General features: G+C 40.7%; 1 long non-coding RNA gene across 3 annotated transcripts in view; it reads left to right on the top strand.

Annotated features, from left to right (window-relative positions):
• Window positions 1-3,893: 3,893 nt before the first annotated feature.
• LOC104847272 (uncharacterized) overlaps window positions 3,894-19,096 on the top strand; it is a 38,816-nt gene continuing 23,613 nt past the window's right edge. For 2 of the 3 annotated variants that reach the window (XR_010318955.1, XR_010318956.1), the window contains exons 1-4: window positions 3,894-4,283; window positions 5,250-5,313; window positions 17,246-17,304; window positions 18,404-18,603. This is a non-coding gene — a long non-coding RNA (uncharacterized LOC104847272). The remainder of the gene's footprint in view (window positions 4,284-5,249; window positions 5,314-17,245; window positions 17,305-18,403; window positions 18,604-19,096) is intronic. The other variant, XR_002784440.2, reaches the window with a different exon arrangement.

Raw genomic sequence — 19,096 nt, forward strand, 5'->3', positions numbered from 1 at the left:
AGTGTGAGGCCTCCCACTTTGTTCTTCTTTTTCAATAATGCTTTGCTTATCCAGGGCCTCTCCCTTTTTCATATGAAGTTGGTGATTTACTTCTCCATCTTGTTAAAAAATGTTGTTGGAATTTGGATCAGGATTGCATTGTATCTGTAGATCGCTTTGGGTAGAATTGACATTTTTACAATGTTGAGTCTTCCTATCCATGAGCAAGTTATGTTTTTCCACTTACGTAGTTCTCTTGTTTTTTTGCAGTAGAGTCTTGTAGTTCTCTTTGTATAGGTCCTTTATGTCTCTGGTTAGATTTATTCCTAAGTATTTTATGTTCTTGGGGGCTACTGTAAATGGTATTGGTTTGGTGATTTCCTCTTTGAAGTTCTCTTTGTTAGTGTAGAGGAATCCAACTGATTTTTGTCAGTACTGTACATTTCTACATTTCTTTAATATTTGAGTATTTTATAATAAGCAGGAGAAATCATAAATTTTTTTAAAAAATCAGAATTCAACATGAATTTTATTTTGTTGCTCAATTCCTTACATTTTTTATTTCTGTGTTTTCAGAATAAATGGTTATTACCCTCTTGCCAGCTATGGAAATGTAGTTGCTGTAATATTAACATTAAGTTTGTACAACCATTCAGAGTTCCCACAGCCTTTCATGTCATCTTACTTGATTCTGGGAGATGAGCAGGCCAGGTAAGGTCAAGTTTAGATTTTACAAATGATGTTCAGAGTCAGGAAGGGTGAGAACCCAGCTAGGTCTTAAACATTCTCTAGCAAGAGAGGTTGGCGTTTACTATTCGGAAAGTTGTCAGATTTGGTGCATTATAAAACATATTCATTAATTGTTGGTAATTAGAAAAATTCAGAGGAGCCTGGAAAAGTTTTATTAGATCAATTACAAAACCTACAAAAATGCATACTTGGTCCATAATTTTAATTCATGTTCTCAAAAGCACTTTCATTTTCCCAAAAGTTAATCTTCACCATGTTCCTAATCAAGTTTCCACTGTGCTTTTAAATTCTAGAACTTTAATATAGAGGAAGGATGATTGGAGGGAATTTATTGACCTCTGACTAGACATCCACAGCGGTTAACAGGTTTATGTATGCATGAAGCTAAATTCTTAAGGTAGAATCCTGTAACCCACATAGCACATGGGTAATTATTTACAAAGGTGACCTGTAATTACAAAGTGCTTTAGTAATATTATCACAACTTTGATATGCAGAACTCAAATGCTTTCATAACAGTAACTCATTCACTTTCACTGAACAGATAAGGAGAGGTTGGAGGACAAATAGCATCCCTATTTTCTCCGCTGGAGTTGAAGTAAAGGGAAAGGCATGAGGTACTGAAGATAATACAAAGCAAGAGCAGTTGGACTTTCTTTGTAGTTTTGTCACGATTGTTGCATTCACTGTTATGAGAACGTCTGCATTTTAAGTAGAAAATGTAATTTATGACGACGAATATAATTTTAGGTAGAAATTGTTTCTAGAGCATCAAGACATGGATATGTCAAAGAATACTGGAAGGCTTGTACTATTAATCTGCATTGTTTTTGATCTTGCAGATTCTGATATTTTATTATGGGGCTAAGGATAAGCTTATTGTTATAAGTGAAGCATTATAATAATCTGACGGTTCTGGCGTAGATCCCCTTTCCTGCATCCAGACTGCTTTTAGACTCAAATCGATCCTCTAAATATAAAGTCTATCCCAAGAGATACAATTGATATGGGGAAAACGGGCCTTTTTAAAACAAAGTCTGACGTCACAGGTTCATGTTCTAACCATCTGTACCTTTTATTCACCAGGGGCCTTTTATTAACCAGGGGCTGGTGCCACCTGGGAGGACAGACACAAGCGCACAACAGTCTTCTGCCACACAATCCTGGAATGGTAACAGTGTGCAGCTACCTAAGAAAGAGAAGCAGTTTCAGAGCTGTGGGGTGGCTTGGAGGGGCTGGGGGGGGGGGGGTAGGAAGTTAGGAAGTGTATGTGTGTCTGGCAGGGTTAGGGAGTTATTCCTCTTCCCATCCAAGGACGATACTTATTAGAAATATTGCACATCGTTTTTTATATTTAATTGGTTTTTCTTGCGTGGGAGACAGAATCCTTCAGGTGCATAAGAATAAAGGGAGAAAAAAGAAGATAAGCAAGCCTGGCAGGGGGCCTTTACGAAAGGGGGACCACAGCCTTGCTTAGGATTGGGACTGCAAGCAAAAAAAAAAGGCTCAGGCGTCCACAACCTGTTTGGCTGCAAATACGCCTCCCTTCCTTCGGGAGAGCCAGCATCGTCCCCCTCCCCCTGGATTGCAGCCCCCAGGCATTACCTCACACCCTTCCAGTGCCCCTACACCTGGCCGTCCCACCCCCGGCTCCGCCACGTTCCCGACTCCCCCGCCCACGGCAGCCGCAGCTCCGCGCCCACCCCTCGCGACTTCCTCCTCCCCGCCTTCTCCCCCTCCGGCAGGCGCGGGGGACCACCGGGGAGCGCAACGGCGTAGCCAATGGGCGCTCAGCTTTCTCTGGCCTCTCCCCCGCGCGGCGGCCAATAGCGGCGGGCGGTGGTGGCAATGCTGCGGAGTGGAGTTTGGATGCCGCTGATGCCGCGGGCTGGAGCGGCGCTGCCGCGGGCTGGAGCGGCGCTGCCGCGGGCTGGAGCGGCGCTGCCGCGGGCTGGAGCGGCGCTGCCGCGGGGGCTGACGGGGTATTTCGGGAAGGGGGTGAGAGGAGGAGGAGGCGGCAGGGGCTGTGGCGGCCGCTCGGGCAGCCTGTGGAGACAACCGAGAAAAAGAGAAAGAAAGGAAGGAAGAGAGCGTGGAGTCCTTAGGAGGAGGAGGCGGGACCGGCCGGGCTCCTCACCTCTCTGCGGCGGCGGGCGGCCCGGGAGGCGGTTCCCCCCTGCCCGCGGGCTCCTCAGTTCAGCCGGCCGCCGACCCGCAGCCCCGGGCAGCTGCTGAGGCCACCGGGGTGGCAGCGGCGGGCCGGGGCGTCGGCGGAGGCTGGAGTGGGCGCGGCGGCGACCGCCATGGCGTTCCTCAGACTCCGCGACCAGGTAGGTGAGGGGCGACGGAGGGGCAGCGCTCCGACTGAGGAGGAAGGGAGGTAGGGCGGGCCGGCGACGTGGGCGGCTTGGACGCCTGCCCGGCGGGGTGGGTGTGCGGGAGGCAGGGGTCCCGCCTCGGGGACAGGCGTCTACACTCTCCGTCCGCGTGTGAATCGCTAGCGGCTACCCCCACCCGGTCTCCTTCAGTCCCGGGCTCCGTCCACCGCGCGGGGCCGCGCTGTCGGCCTGCGCCTCCTGTCGCCTGCCAGGTGAGGCTCAGGCCTGACAGGTGGCTTCCCGCAGGCGCGCGGAGCGGTGCGGGCGGCCGTGACCTAGGGTCACGACCTTGCTTGTATGCTTCGCTGGATGGATCCTGGTTCAGAGCAGGTGATTCTGCTTAGGTAGTAGTTATTCAACGTGCAGGTTGCCAGATTTGTTTTCTTTTGACATCTTGTGCACGTTCTTGGTTACTTGGCTTGGGAAGAGCTGGTCAGAGATTACCTGACTCGTGACTTTCTTGGCCTGAAAAAATATTTTGTATGTAGGAAGGAAATCGCAATGGTATCAGAATGATTCGTTTGTCTAAATACATAGGTAATGAGGCTTTCAGGAGATGCAGGCGCTTGCAGACGTTTGTATCTTTCCTTAAGGGAAAAAAAAGAAACATGAAATTTACCGAGTCGTAGGAAACTTATTAGTGCTGAGAACTTATTTTTGCTTTCCTCCCTTCCTTTTGTGAACAGAAGATAATTGGACAGATTTGAAGGAATAGTTAACTCGCATGCATTGGGAAATTATTCCATAAATCAGTACCTGTTTTGCAAAATAATGGGGGAAATTTTGAGATGTGCTTTTTAATATCGTTTCTTAGTGAATATTGTGCCTTGCGTTCTGAATCTAAGTAGTATGAATTCTCATTTCCTAAGTGAATTTTATGTTTAGGCTGGTGCTGAAGGTGTGTATCATTTGGTAGCAGAAGGGGTCTACTTGGTGCTGACATCATCTCAGGACATGATACTTTGAAAAACTGTTCAGTCAATCTTATGCCTTTTATTTCAAATTGTAGGACTGCGCTGTCCAGTACAGCCACTAGCCGGAAAACAAAAACAAACAAAAAAAAAACCTGTTGCCGTGGAGTCCATTCCGACTCATAGTGACCCTGTAGGACAGAGGAGAACTGCCCCCATAAGGTTTCCACGGAGCAGCTAGTGAATTCGAACTGCGGATCTTTTGGTTAGTATCATAGCTCTTAACCACTGTGTCACCAGCCACTAGTCACCTGTGGCAATGAACATTTAAGTTGATTAAAATTAAATCAATTTCAAAACTCACTTCCTCAGTCCTGCTAACCACATTTCAAGTGATCAGTAGCCACATGTGACTGTTAACTATCCTACTGGACAGCACAGATAATAGAAGATTTCTATCATCAGGGAAAGTTTTATTGGACAACACTGTTAAAGAATAACAAGCAAAGCTCAGTTGAAATAAAACAAATTGGTTTCTCTTTGGAAACTGATTCGTGTACAGTTATCTCACATTATACGCCAAGGGTGTGAAACTCAAAATCTAAATTTTCCTTGAATTTTTACCATTCTAAATAACTTTGTGTTCCCATAAGTAATGGTTGAGGTAACGATTGTTCGGTTTCTTTAGTTTCTAATCCTGTACTTTTGGGAAAGTTATTTTTATGATTTAAATCATTGTATGTGCTACAGTTTTGGTAAACTTTTAGGAGAGCATACTATTTTATTCACTGTCAGGTTTAAACAGAAATAGGATTGTGTTTTCAGTTGGTCATAAAATCCAGTTGCACCTTTGTGTACGGTATTTAGGAATTGCACTTATGAAGTGACTGTGATGCTAGTCCAGTTTTATATAATATTTAGTAATACTAAGTGGTAAAGTTGATCTGTTAAAACGTCACCTGTAAACTTGAGGGTGATTGGATAAGTTAATAAAATGGCCTGGCTCAGAGGGAGTAAAAGAACATTGAGGTTTACCTGTAAATCACTAAGCCATTGGCTTATCTGGTCTCTCTTTTGGAAGACATTGAGAAACGAGTTTAATTTTTAATTTTGCCTAGTTTAAACGGAATAACTGTTTTAGAAGTCGTCTCGTGTGTTGATACTTTACAGTTAGAAGTGATGGTAAAAGTCAAATGGAATATAAATACTATTTGAACTTTCTCATCTACAGAAAAAGCAGCTCAGCTAAGATGAATTATTTGGAGGAAAGCAGGATGAGGTCTGAATAAGTACAGGTGAGTTTTAAAGCTGGAAGTTACTTGACATAAATTTAGCTGAACAAAAGCATAAAACGAATTGGCTTCATTTACATTTGAGGCTGGAAGTAGTAGAATCTACTTTTCTAAATCTATTTCCGTATTCATCTTGTATTTTGTTTTCTTCTAGTTTTGAAAATACAGCCTATTATGTACAAGCTGTAGGTGGGTAGCAGTCATTTTTTCATTATGTGTTTAAGCATCAGGAGAGTTAGCGATGGTTTAAATATAAAATCAGTGAGCAAATAAAGCAGTTTGTTCAAATACCTAATCAGTAATCTGAATAAGAGAGCTTTCCTTCATCTTAGGCCAGTACCTAATTATGTGGGTAAAAGTTATTACTTACTACTGTGTATTAATTAGTGAAAATAATTTGAGACTTTTTAAACTAAAATTAATTTCTTATTCTTCGTAGAGTAGAAACATGAACTTTTCCCCAGATTATTTCGCTTTAGTTTACACAGCATGAATCTGTAACACTTCTAGGGTTTTATTCAACAGGTGTTGCTGTCAGTATTTTTCTCTTTGAAGTTAATAAAAATGTAATCCTACATGATTGCATTTAATTTATTAGTAGTGATTCATAGTACACTCATTATAATAAGAAAGATAGAAGATCTTTGTTTAGATCAGGGTTCACAAATTCACATGCCTATGGGGACTACAATAGGGAGTGATGTCCTCAGATCACGGCTTATAGGAGCAGGTATGTTACTTGCTGCCATTGTTAACTGTGCAGGTATGCCTAGTGTCTTTAGAACTCCTTTTTTTTTTTTTAAGGAATTCAGCACTCTGGATTCTTAATACAAAATCTCTTTGTATAAGAATTTAATGCTATGATTTTAAAAAGGGGCTTGTAGGGGACTAGCTTGCAACCTGTAGTTTTAATCAGCCTGAGAAAACAAAGTACTAAGTAAGATTCCTGTGAAAAAGTTTTCTTCAAGGTAAAATGACCAAATTGGTCATTGGTCATAAACTTTAAAAAATTGAGATATGATTTAGGTCACATATATTGAAAGCTATATATATTGACTCGTGGTGACCCCATGTGTGCAGAGTAGAACTGTGCTCCATAGGGTTTTCAAGGCTCTGACCTTTCAGAAGCAGATCACCAGGCCTGTCTTCTTAGGCTCGTTTCGATGGGTTTGGACCACCAACTTTTGGCTAGTAGTTGAGGGCTTAAACATTTGCGCCACCCAGGACTCTGAGGTGTAATTTATATAACGTGAAACTCACCATTTTAAAGTGTACAGTTCAGCGATTTTAAGTATATTCACAAAGTTGTGCAGTTATTACCACTGTCTAATTTCAGGTCATTTTCATTACTCTGAGAAGAAGCCCCATATCCCATTAGCAGTCACTCCCTATTCCCTCTTCCCTTCAGCCTCTGGCAATCACTAATCTACTATCTGTCTCTATGGATTTACTTATTCTGATTATTTCATATAAACAAAGTACTATAATATGGGGTTCTTTCTGTCTGACTTCCTTCATTTAACATACTATTTTTAAGGTTCACGTATGTCGTAGTATCAGTCATTTGGTCGTAAACTTTTATATTATGTTTCCATTGCCATCGAGTCGATTCCAACTCATAGTGACCCTATAGGACAGAGTAGAACTTCTCCATAGGGTTTCCAAGGAGTGGCCGGTGGATTCAAACTGCTCACCTTTTGGTTAGCAGCCTCTATAGCTCCGTATCATGTTTAAAACCAAACCCAGTGCTGTCGAGTCGATTCCGACTCATAGCGACCCTATAGGACAGAGCAGAACTGCCCCATAGAGTTCCCAGGGAGCACCAAGCAGATTCGAACTGCTGAGCCTTTGGTTAGCAGTCGTAGAACTTATCTCTATGCCACCAGGTTTCCATATCATGTTTAGGGGTTCCTAAAAAAGTTCCTATATTTGTATGCTATTTCACTGCTTTCTGTAGTGTTTGTTGATGTTGTTGTAAGGTGCTGTCAGGTCAGTTCTGACTCATAGTAACCCTACATACAACAGAACGAAACATATCTGGGCCTGCACCATCCTCATGATGGTTGTTATGCTTGAGCCCATTCTTGCAGCCACTGTGTCAGTCCATCTCATTAAGGGTCATCGTCTTTTTTGCTGGTCCTCCACTTTACCATGGCAGACAGGTTTCATCTGAGCTTCCAGGCTAAGACAGACTAGGAAGAAGGACCTGGCAGTCTACTTCTGAAAAGAATTAGCCGGTGAAAACCTTATGAATAGCAGCAGAACATTGTCTAATATAGTGCCAGAAGATGAGCCCCCCAGGTTGGAAGGCACTGAAAAGATGACTAGGGAAGAGCTGCCTCCTCAAAGTAGAGTCCACCTTAATGATGTGGATGGAGTTAAGCTTTCAGAACCTTCATTTCCTGATGTGGCACGATGTCTTACATCCTTTGGACATGTTATCAGGAGGGACCAGTACCTGGAGAAGGACATCATGCTTGGTAAAGAGAGGGTCAGCGAAAAAGAGGAAGACCCTCAGTGAGATAGATTGACACAGTGGCTGCAGCAATGGGCTCAACCATAAAAATGGTTCTGAGGATGGCGCAGGATTAGGCAGTGTTTCGTTTTGTAGTACATAGGGTCACTGTGAGTCAGAGCCGACTTCACGGCACCTAAGGACAACAATCACTTTACCAAGCATGATGTCCTTTTCGAGGGACTAGTCTCTCCTGATAACTTGTTCAAAATATGTGAGATGAAGTCTCATCGTCCTCCCTTCTAAGACGCATTCTGGCTGTACTTCTTCTAAGATGGATTTGTTCATTCTTTTGGAAGTCCATGGTATAGTCAATATTCTTTGCCGACACCGCAACTCAAAGGCATGTGTATACATAAAATGTATATATTGCATATATAATTTGGGATGTTGGTATGTATGTTTTCTGAATCTGTTTTATAACTGGAGTTAAACGTTGCAGTAGTACTAAAGGTGTGGGGCTCCCTTCTGGGCTAATGGTCATTAGGTGAGGATTCTTGATATGTTGAACGTTTTTATGAACAAACTTTTTAGTTACCTAGTGCTCCTATGACAGATACCATAAGTGGATGGCTTTAACAGGCAGAAATTTATTGTGTCAGAGTTTATGAGGCTAGAAGTCTGAATTCAGGGATCCAGCTCCAAGGGAAGGTTTTCTCTTTTTATCAGCTCTGGGGAAAGATCCTTGTCATCAATCTCCCCTTGGTCTAGGACCTTCTCAGTGCAGGGAACCTGGATCCAAAGGATGCACCCATTCTTGTCTCTTCTTTTCGCAATAATGAGGTGTGTCTCCTCTCTGCTCCCGTCTCTCTTTTGTATCTCAAAAGAGGCAACCCAACCCAGTAGATCGTGTCCTGCCTCATTAATATCATGTTGTTGTTGTTGTTAGGTGCCGTCGAGTCGGATCCGACTCATAGCAACCCTGTGCACAACAGAACGAAACACTGACCGGTCCTGTGCCATCCTTACAATCGTTGTTATGCTTGAGCTCATTGTTGCAGCCACTGTGTCAATCCACCTCGTTGAGGGTCTTCCTCTTTTCCGCTGACTCTGTACTCTGCCAAGCATGATGTCCTTCTCCAGGGACTGATCCCTCCTGACAACATGTCCAAAGTATGTAAGACACAGTCTCACCATCCTTGCTTCTAAGGAGCATTCTGGTTGTACTTCTTCTAAGACGGATTTGTTCATTCTTTTGGCAGTCCATGGTATATTCAATATTCTTCGCCAACACCACAATTCAAAGGCGTCAACTCTTCTTCAGTCTTCCTTATTCATTGTCAAGCTTTGACATGCATATGATGTGATTGAAAATACCATGGCTTGGGTCAGGCACACCTTAGTCTTCAAGGTGACATCTTTGCTCTTCAACACTTTGAAGAGGTCCTTTGCAGCAGATTCGCCCAATGCAATGTGTCTTTTGATTTCTTGACTGCTGCTTCCGTGGCTGTTGATTATGGAACCAAGTAAAATGAAATCCTTGACAACTTCAATCTTTTCTCCGTTTATCATGATGTTGCTCATTGGTCTAGTTGTTAGGATTTTTGTTTTCTTTATGTTGAAGGCTGTGGTCTTTGATCTTCATTAGTAAGTGCTTCAAGTCCTCTACACTTTCAGCAAGCAAGGTTGTGTCATCTGCATAACGCAGGTTGTTAATGAGCCTACTTCCAATCTTGATGCCCTGTTCTTCTTCATATAGTCCAGCTTCTCGTATTATTTGTTCAGCATACAGATTAAATAGGTATGGTGAAAGAATACAACCCTGCGGCACACCTTTCCTGATTTTAAACCAATCAGTATCCCCTTGTCCTGTCTGAACAACTGCCTCTTGATCTATATAAAGGTTCCTCATGAGCACAATTAAGTGTTCTGGAATTCCCATTCTTCGCAGTGTTATCCATAGTTTGTTATGACCCACACAGTCAAATGCCTTTGCATAATCAATAAAACACAGGTAAACATCCTTCTGGTATTCTCTGCTTTCAGCCAGGATCCATCTGACATAGCAGTTAGGATTTACAACACATAGGATAATCACATCAGATCACAAAATGGTGGGCAGTCACACAGTACTGGGAATCATGGCTTACCCAAGTTGACACACATTTTATGGGGGACACATTTCAATCCATAATAGTAGGGTTGGCATATCTCAGTGAGTAGAGAGAATAACTTAAGTACTATTTTAGTTAGTAAGTTCACAGTTGATCCAGTACCCACTAAGGGGTGGAACTTGTACTTTGAACTTTGTTTATGGAGGCACAGGGGAAGATGATCCTTGAAAAATCTTGTAATTTGGGATACAGAATGCATGAAGTGCCTGAAGAACACTGAGGCCCAGATACTGAGGTACTTTATATCAAGGGTACTCCTTTTCTGTTGGAGACTGTGGGACACCCAAGAGTACATTAGCTACTGTCTCTGCCCTTAAGGATCTTATTGGCTATGAGAGGAGAAAAGATATACATAAATACAGAGTGTGTGAGATACTTCCCATGAAAAGCGTTGTGGAGGTTGAAGACAAACATAAAACATTTTTTGAAAATGTAATGAACAAGTGTATTTTATGTTCCTAACTTTTTGGGTAAAAAAAAAAAAAAAAATTTTTTTTTTTTTTGTATAATACAAGGAAACCCTGGTGGTATAGTGGTTAAGGGCTATGGCTGCCAATCAAAAGGTTGGAAGTTCTAATCCACCAGGCGCTCCTTGGACACCCTATTGGGCAGTTCTACTCTGTCCTATAGGGTCACCATGAGTCGGAATCGGCTCGACGGCAACGACAGTTTTGGTATAATACAAGGTAGAACATGGTGAACTCTTTAAGAGATGTAGGTAAGTTGTTTCAGAATTCAGAAAGGAGCAGATGATCTGATCATGGACAGAGGGATACCGTCATGGTAGGGGAGGTATTTTAGGTTTACCTGGAAGTATTTGTAAAAAGCAGACAGTTGTGCATGGAAGCAACAAGAGGGAACCAAAAGGTCAAATCAGAAAGAGGATGGTGTGCCTATGTTGGGATAGTAAAGAGAGAGCCCTGATTGGTGCATGTAGTTGAGAAAGAACAGGAGATAAATTACCTAGGTTAACTGTGACTACATTATGAAGTACTTTAAATATCAGGCTAAGAAGTTTGGATTTGATTGGTAGGCAATGAGAAGTCATTATAGCTGTGCTTTCTTAGAGTCTGTGAAGGACTTGGAGAGAAATGTGCATATATGTACTTACTCAAGAGGGCCCATAACTTTTATTAGATTCTCCGAGGGGCCTATGACCCCTGAAAGTTAAATTACCACTATATTACAGGTTTTAGAAGAGTAGTTTACAAAAGACAGATAAACACCCAAGGCCAGTTAGGTGGCTATTGCTGTAATTCAGACTGTATGTAATATGTTTCAGTATAAACTGAGGACATTAAGTACTAAGCAAAAGTTTGAATAGAAGTGAGTATATCTTTAAAGGTCCCACATAGTCATATTAATGGCTCACTTATAAGTACAATTAGAGTGACTATCATATATTTTGGAAACCCCAGTGGCGTAGTAGTTAAGTGCTATGGCTGCTAACCAAAGGGCTGGCAGTTCGAATCCACCAGGTGCTCCTTGGAAACTCTATAGTGCAAGTTCTGCTCTGCCCTATAGGGTTGCTATGAGTCGGAATTGACTCGATGGCACAGGGTTTGGTTTTTTGTTTTTTTTTAATCATATATTTTTGTTGTCGTTATTTAGTCCCAGTAGGATAAATTAAACTTTATGAAAATGAAGTCAAACATTGATTATGGCAGTTAAAAAAGAATCAGATAATCCAGGTGTTTAGATTTGGGTTGTGTTAGGTTTTTCAGCATTTTATCTTATTATTTGGTTGTCATTATTCTAGTCTAACATAAAATTGATATTTAGTAAATGTACTCTGGGGTGAAGTGACCCTGGAAAAATGCTGTGTGTCTGGAGAGAGTAGTTTAGGATTAAGTCTTTTTGGTTTGGATAATATTCCTGGTAGACAGCCACATGAAAGCAAATCAGTCACACAGTAATACTTCTGATTCAAAACAAAATTTAATGAAATCTCCGGTTACTTAGTAATGTTTTAAACAGTTACTAGTATGTTGTGTGCAAATATAAAGTTAAAATGATTACAATTATCAAATACTTGAGGTTTTATTTCCACCATTCCCCATTCTTATTTATATGATAACTATCCTCCTTATGTGAAGCTCATTAAAAAAAAAAAGAAAAAATTACTAACATTCTTTTCTGTATTTGGTGATTGGCATAGAAAACAGTCTGGATGCAGTTATTACTTCACAGCTTTAGGGAAAAGGCCACTTAATTTATTAGTTTATTAACAACTTAAAGGTCAATCTTTTGTACAGATAACACTAAAACATGCAGCATAGGATAATTAAAATACTTAAAAAGTAAAATCAGGTAAGAAATATTTGTTCTAACTCTAAAATGAGAGTTATTACAATTGAGCGCTACATTTAACTTTATTTCCTGTTATCTAAGGTATAAAAAAAAGAGCGAGAGAGAGATTGATTTTATATTTTATAGTAGGGAGCACAAATTACTTTGGAGAGGTAGCCTCTTCCCTTGCATCAGTTTCTGGATTGAAAAATTTGATCACTTTTTCTTTTTCAGATAGCTTTGTTGAGATATATTCACCCACCATATAATTTACCAATTTAAATTATACAATTCAGTTCACAGAACTGAACAAGTATCATTACGATCAATTTTAGACCATTTTTATCATACCAAAAAGAAACCCCTCACCTCTAAGCTGTCACTCCCTAAATCCGTATCCTCTCCAGCTGTAGATGACCACTGAGCTGTTTTTGTCTCTGTAGATTAGCCTTTTCTGGATATTTTGTATAAATGGAATTAAATAACATATGTCCTTTGTGATTGTCTTCTTATCTTCGGAGATATATCTATTAAGATCCCTTTTTCATTTTTTAATTGGGTTATTCGTCTTCTTTTTATTGAGTTGTAGGAGTTCTTTATATATTCTAGATACAAGTCCATTATCAGATACAACGTTTATCAGATTTTTCTACCAGTCTGTAACCTGTCTTTTCACTTTTGTGATGGTGTCCTTGAAGCATAAAAGTATTTAATTTTGATTAAGCCCAATTTATTTTTGCTTTGGTTACTTGTTCGTTTGTTGTCATATCTAAGAAATAATTGCCTAATTCAAAGTCCTGAAGAGTGTAGTGGGTTGAACACTGGTCCTGAAAAAGACGTGTCCAAGTCCTTACCCGAGGATCCTGTAAATGTGATCTTACTTGGACAGAGGGTCTTTGTAGATGTAATTAAGGTAATGATCTCGGGATGAGATCACCCTGATTATCTTGGGCTCCAAATCCAGTGGAATGTCCTTGTAAGAGATAGAAAAGGAGAAGACTGAGAGACCTAGAAACACATGGGAGAAGGCAATGTGAAGATGAAGGCAGAGACTGAAATCACGTACCCCCAAGCCAAGGAACGACTGGAGCCTGAGATGCTGGAAGCGGCAAGAAAGAAGTCTCCCCTAAAACCTTTGGAGGGAGGGCAGCTCTGTGGACACCTTGATTTTAGACTTCTGGCCTCAGCTGTGAGAAAATTAATTTTTGCTGTAAGCTACCAAGTTGTAATTTGTTATGGCAGTCCTAGGAAACTAGTACAAAGAGTTGTACAGTTACAGCTCTTATATTTTGGTCTGTGATCCATTTTGAGTAAGTTTTACATATGCTATGAGGTAGTTTAACTTCATTTTTTTGTTTGTCTAGACTATTCTTTTCCCTTTAAATTGTCTTGGTATCCTTGTCAAAAATCAACTGACTGTAAATGTGAGGATTTATTTCTGGACTCTGAATTCTGTTCCACTGGGCTATATCAGTCCCATACTGTCTTAATTACTTGTAGCTTTGTAGTAAATTTGAAACTGAGAAGTGTGAGTCCCCCAACTTTATTCTTCTTTTTCAAGATTATTTTGTCTTTTCTGGGTTACTTGCATTTCCACGTAAATTTTAAGATCAGCTTGTTAATTTCTGCCAAAAAGGCTGTTGGACTTTGATGGGAATTGTATTGAATCTGTAGATCAGTTTGAGGAATACTGCCATCTTAGCAATATTGTCTTTCAGCCCATGAACATGGGGTGTCTTTCCATTTATTTAGTTTTTTTTTTTTAATTTCTTTCAATTTTCACCTAAGTTCTAATCTCTCTGACATTTGCTTATTTGATAATTCCAATTAGCTATCAGTCTGCCATTCCAAATTCAGCACAACTTTATTCATGCATTCATTTGATTGATTCGTTTATTGTACATTGAGTGCTATTCCAGACTCCAAAGGATACAAGAATGTGTTTGGAGAAATGTCTGGGGTAAGAATGGCTCTAACACAGAGGACCTGGCATGTCAACAGAGGACCCTCCTGGAGATATGCAGGGGCTGTATCACGAAGATCCTGTGAGCTAAGTTCTAAGGAGTTAGAACTTTATTCTGAAAGTAGTAGTGAGCCACTGAAAGATCTGAAGCAGGAAATCAGTGTCAGATGTGAATTTTGAACAAATCGTGAGGAAGGAGAGGTAGTATAGAATATATAGATTGATTTGAAAATGAAGCTGGAGGCTGGGGAACTGGTAGTTCTATCATTTGAAAAGAAAAGAAAGCCTGAAATAAGACACTGGCAGTGGAGCTCTGGTGGCACAGTGACTAAGAGCTACAGTGAACCATGGCTCCTAACCAAAAGGTTGGCAGTTCAAATCCACCAGCTGCTCCTTGGAAACACTGTGGGGAAGGTCTACTCTGTCCTACAGGGTTACTGAGTCGGAATTAACTCGATGACAATGTTGGTTTTTTGTTTTTTAAGTGGGGATAGATACATAGATTTTTAGGAAGTCAAAAATGGATAGTACTTGGTAACTGGATTATAGAGGCTGAAGGAGCAGGACAGTACCTCCATGATTCCTATGGTTTTGACCACGGCCTAGGTGGTTCTACATTGGAGAAGTGTTATAGTTGTTGTTAGTTGCCATCAAGTTGATTCCGACTCATGGCGACTCCATGTGTGCAAAGTAGAACTGGGTTTTCAAGGCTGTCATCTTTCATAAGCCGATCGTCAGGCCTGTCATCCAAGGCACATCTGGGTGAGTTCAAAGCGTCAGCCTTTTGGTTAGTAGTCGAGTGTTTTAACCTTCTGCACCACGTTGGGAATCCTAGGCGGTTAAATGTGAGGCTGGATTCAGAGAAAAGTGTTTTAGGTGATAATTAATGTGAATGAGGTCACTCAAGGAATGAGCAGAGCTCGTGGTCAATGAGAGTATAGTGGAGACTATAGGATGAGTAGAGGAAAGGAAACCTGAAATTAAGCTACAAGAGGTAGGAAGAAAGCTACAAGAGGCTGCTATTACAGGCCAAAGTAGGGAAGAATTAGCTCAATTTTTCATTATCGTTTAGTTTTCCTTTTATCTAGTACATTGTTTTAAACTTTAACATGAAAATTTTTTGTTTTGTTTTTCCCATTTGCCTCATGCTCTTTACTACCTAAGCCAGTGTTTCCTAACTTGGACATATATCGGAGTCACTTGGTGAGATTAAATGCAGATTCTTTGGGTCCTGGTAGACCTACTGAATGAGAATCACCTGGGATGACACCCTAGAATCTGTATTTTTTAAAAACTTCTGTGATAAAGACTTGCTCTTTACCAAGCTTGTTTCTTTTTATCCCTGATGCCAGCTAACTTATATTTACTAGTCCCTTTGGTGTTGGGGATGGCCATATGATTGAGATCTTTCCACAGGAAATTAAGCAGAAGTGTTGAGTGTCACTTTATCCATTGCAAATACGAAGCCCCCTTGATCGATCCTCTCTCTTTCCCACCTTCTGTCTGGCAGTTGTATGTATGACAGAGCAACATTGGAAACGAGGGGTCAAATAGAGCTGAGCACCTGTCAACCTGGGTCGTCTCCACCCTCCTCAAACTGATCATTAACACTGATTTTGGTCTTTCTGTATGCATGGATTAAAAATAAACTATTGTGTTATGCCACAGTTTTGGAATTTACCTATTATAACATCCACTGTTACATTAGCCAGTATGGTTTCTTAGATTACTATTTAAGGATCAGAGTTTGGGAACCCTTTGTCTATAATATTTGTATTTTTAAACTCATTTATATATGGCAGGGTAGTCTTCAGTTTCAAACAACGTATTGCATTAGGCAAATCTGCTGCAAAGACCTCTTTAAATTATTAAAAAACAAAGATGTCACTTTGGGGACTAAGGTGCACCTGACCCAAGCCATGGTATTTTCAGTTGCCTCATATACATGTGAAAACCGGACAATGAATAAGGAAGGCTGAGAAAGAACTGATGCCTTTGAAGTATGGTGTTGACGAAGAATATTTAATATACCATGAACTGACAGAAGAGCAGACAGATATGTCTTGGAAGAAGTAACAGCAAGAATACTCCCTAGAAGTGAGGATGGTGAGATCGTGTACTTTTGGCATGTTATCGGGAAGGACCAGTCCCTAGAGAAGGACATCATGCTTGGTAAAGTAGAGTGTCAGCAAAAAAGAAGACCCTCAACAAGATCTGTTGACACATGGCTACAACAACGGGCTTAAACATAGCAAGGATTGTGAGGATGGCGCGGTTACTGGGCAGTATTTCATTCTGTTGTACATAGGGTTGCTGTGAGTTGGAACTAACTCGATGGCACCTGACAACAATAGTCTTCAGTTGTTGACTTACAGGCCCTGTAGGTAAATATTGTATTTTTTTCTGTAATAATTTTAATGGAAATGGTTTTGTTAACATCCTGATAATTTTATTAAATGACAAACATTTGCATGCTTACTGCCTCCTGGTCTTTGATGCTGGGGATACATCTATATATAAAACAAAGGGTCTGCCTTCTGGTATGGAATAAGATGGACTTAGATAAGAGCAATTATCTTACCTGTACTTTGAAGCACCAAGGGAGAAGTGGCTAATTGAGCCCAAGGTGGAGTGGGTGGAGTCCTTCTTGATGTTTATATCCCTTATGTAATATTGTTCTCTTTTATACTTGTTGGACAGGAGTCATACATAACCTCTTTAAAATACCCCTTTAAATGAAAAAAAAAACAAACCTTTTTCCATTAAATCAATTCCAACTCATAGTGACCTTATAGGACAGAGTTTCCAAGGAGCGCCTGGTGGATTCCCTTTAGAAGATCAAAAACAAGTACATTTTTGGTAGATTTGTGTTACATGGGGTGTGCCGAACATGTGTCTTTTCTTAATCTCTATCACTAAGAAAATTATTTAAGAGAACTATAAATTTTAGTCTTGATGCAGATTATATTGTTAAATGTTCCCTGCAATTAACAAAGAAAAAAAATTAAAGAAAACCTTATTGATGATATTTACTCCTTCCCTTTTCCTCTGCAGGGAAATTTTGGATTGGGAATGGTGAAGTTCAGAAGGAACCTACTTTCTTCATAAACATGGTATGCTAAATCTGTGTAAGTTCCATAGGGTAAAATCACATAATTAATCAAACAGGACTTGGAAAGATATATCTATCTGTCTGGCCAAACCCATTGCTGTCCAGTTGATTCTGACATGACGACTCCATGTGTGTAGAGTAGAACTGCACCCTGTAGGATTTTCTTGGATGTAGTCTTTATGGAAGCAGATCGCCAGGTTTTTCTTCCGTAGTGCCACTGAGTGGGTCTGAACCTCCACCCTTGAGGTTAGTAGCTGTGTGTGTGTGTGTGTGTATGTGTAGATGGTTGCATGTGTAGATGAATAAACAGGAATCTTCTATATTGCATAGTTCTCTAAATGCTTAGGGATTTCCCCCAGTTTTAAAAGCTTACATGCTAGGCAGTGTGTGGTTGCAGTGTCAAACTGGATTGTTACCAGCGTGAGGAAAGTGTTCCTAGGAGAACTATAAAAGGCTGAGCAAGTGACAGCCACAACCTGGAGAAATAGACGTGGCATGTTCTTGGAGTTTGTTGGACTTGTTTGTTAACAACAGTTGGCTTTTAAAGAATATGTAAGCGACTGTAGCATCAGTAGGATAGAAACCAGGGGACTAGATCAGAGTAGCAAGTGTGGTATTAGTTAGGCAAGACAGATAAGTAGCCTAATCCAAGGTATGAGGAAGTAGTTAGAAACTAGCGTGTCTGTGAGAGCCTGCAGGACTCAAATAGGGAAGACGTCTGGGATCGAGAGACTTCAGTAAATGAGGCCAAGGAGCTATGTAACCTTGCAGACATACTCATGTGATCTTGTAGCAGGGACACTGAGAGAGAACCTGGTTAGAGTATTTCCTCATAGAGAAGCTAGTCAAGGGGGAAAATGAAATATGGGCTTTATGTCCTATAGAAATGTTTCTGGATGATTGTGTATATGTTCAGTAATGGCTAATCTACTCACTTAACAATGGATGAACTTGTTATTTTAAAGAAACTTACTGTAAATGATTTAAAATATGAAGTCCTTTAATAGAATAAGTGATCTTTTAGCTCATCTTTTATCATAAAACTGAATTTCTGTATATCACCTTCACTTAAATTTAGATACTCTGTTTGACTGTTACAGGTGATCACTACAGAGACTATTTTGCATGTTCTCGTGAATTACTGGAGTCCTGGTGCCGTAGTGGTTAAGAACCCAGCTGCTAACCAGAAGGTCGGCAGTTTGAATCTACCAGCCACTCCTTGGAAACGCTGTGAGGCAGTTCTGCTCTGTCCTGTTGGGTCCTTATGAGTCGGAATCGACTCGGCAGCCTCAAGTTTCAGGTTTGGTAAATTATTGGCTTTAGAACCACCTATGTATTGGCTGTGGAACTGTTGCTTTTTAAATGTTAGTAATTAACTCATTTGTATTTTCTCCTTACTGACAATATTTCACCTTCTAAGGCTTACAGATTCAATTAATGTCAAATGAACTCCTTACCTGCTCACCTTGTGCCTCTCTTTGCTCCTTGGAGCTGCAGTTCTGAACTTGAAATTTCTTTTCTCTGACCACAGCTTCTTTCATTCTTGGTTCTTCCAGTGAACCTGAACTTTGCTGTGTTAAGCCTACTTCACTTAGTTGCTCGGTTCAGTTTGGCCACAAACGGACCTCTGGAGAAGCCTTGACCTTTTGATTTGCACAGTCCTGGTTAGAGCAGTGTTTTTCAAAGTGTATGCACTGCTAAAGGGGCAAGGTGGGCAAACCTCACCTTTATCATTTCCTTGTCACCAGTCACTTACATGGCACTTTGTCTCTCTTACCCCAACCACCCAAAGT

Source organism: Loxodonta africana, chromosome 22, assembly GCF_030014295.1.
Source record: "Loxodonta africana isolate mLoxAfr1 chromosome 22, mLoxAfr1.hap2, whole genome shotgun sequence".
NCBI lineage: Eukaryota > Metazoa > Chordata > Mammalia > Proboscidea > Elephantidae > Loxodonta > Loxodonta africana.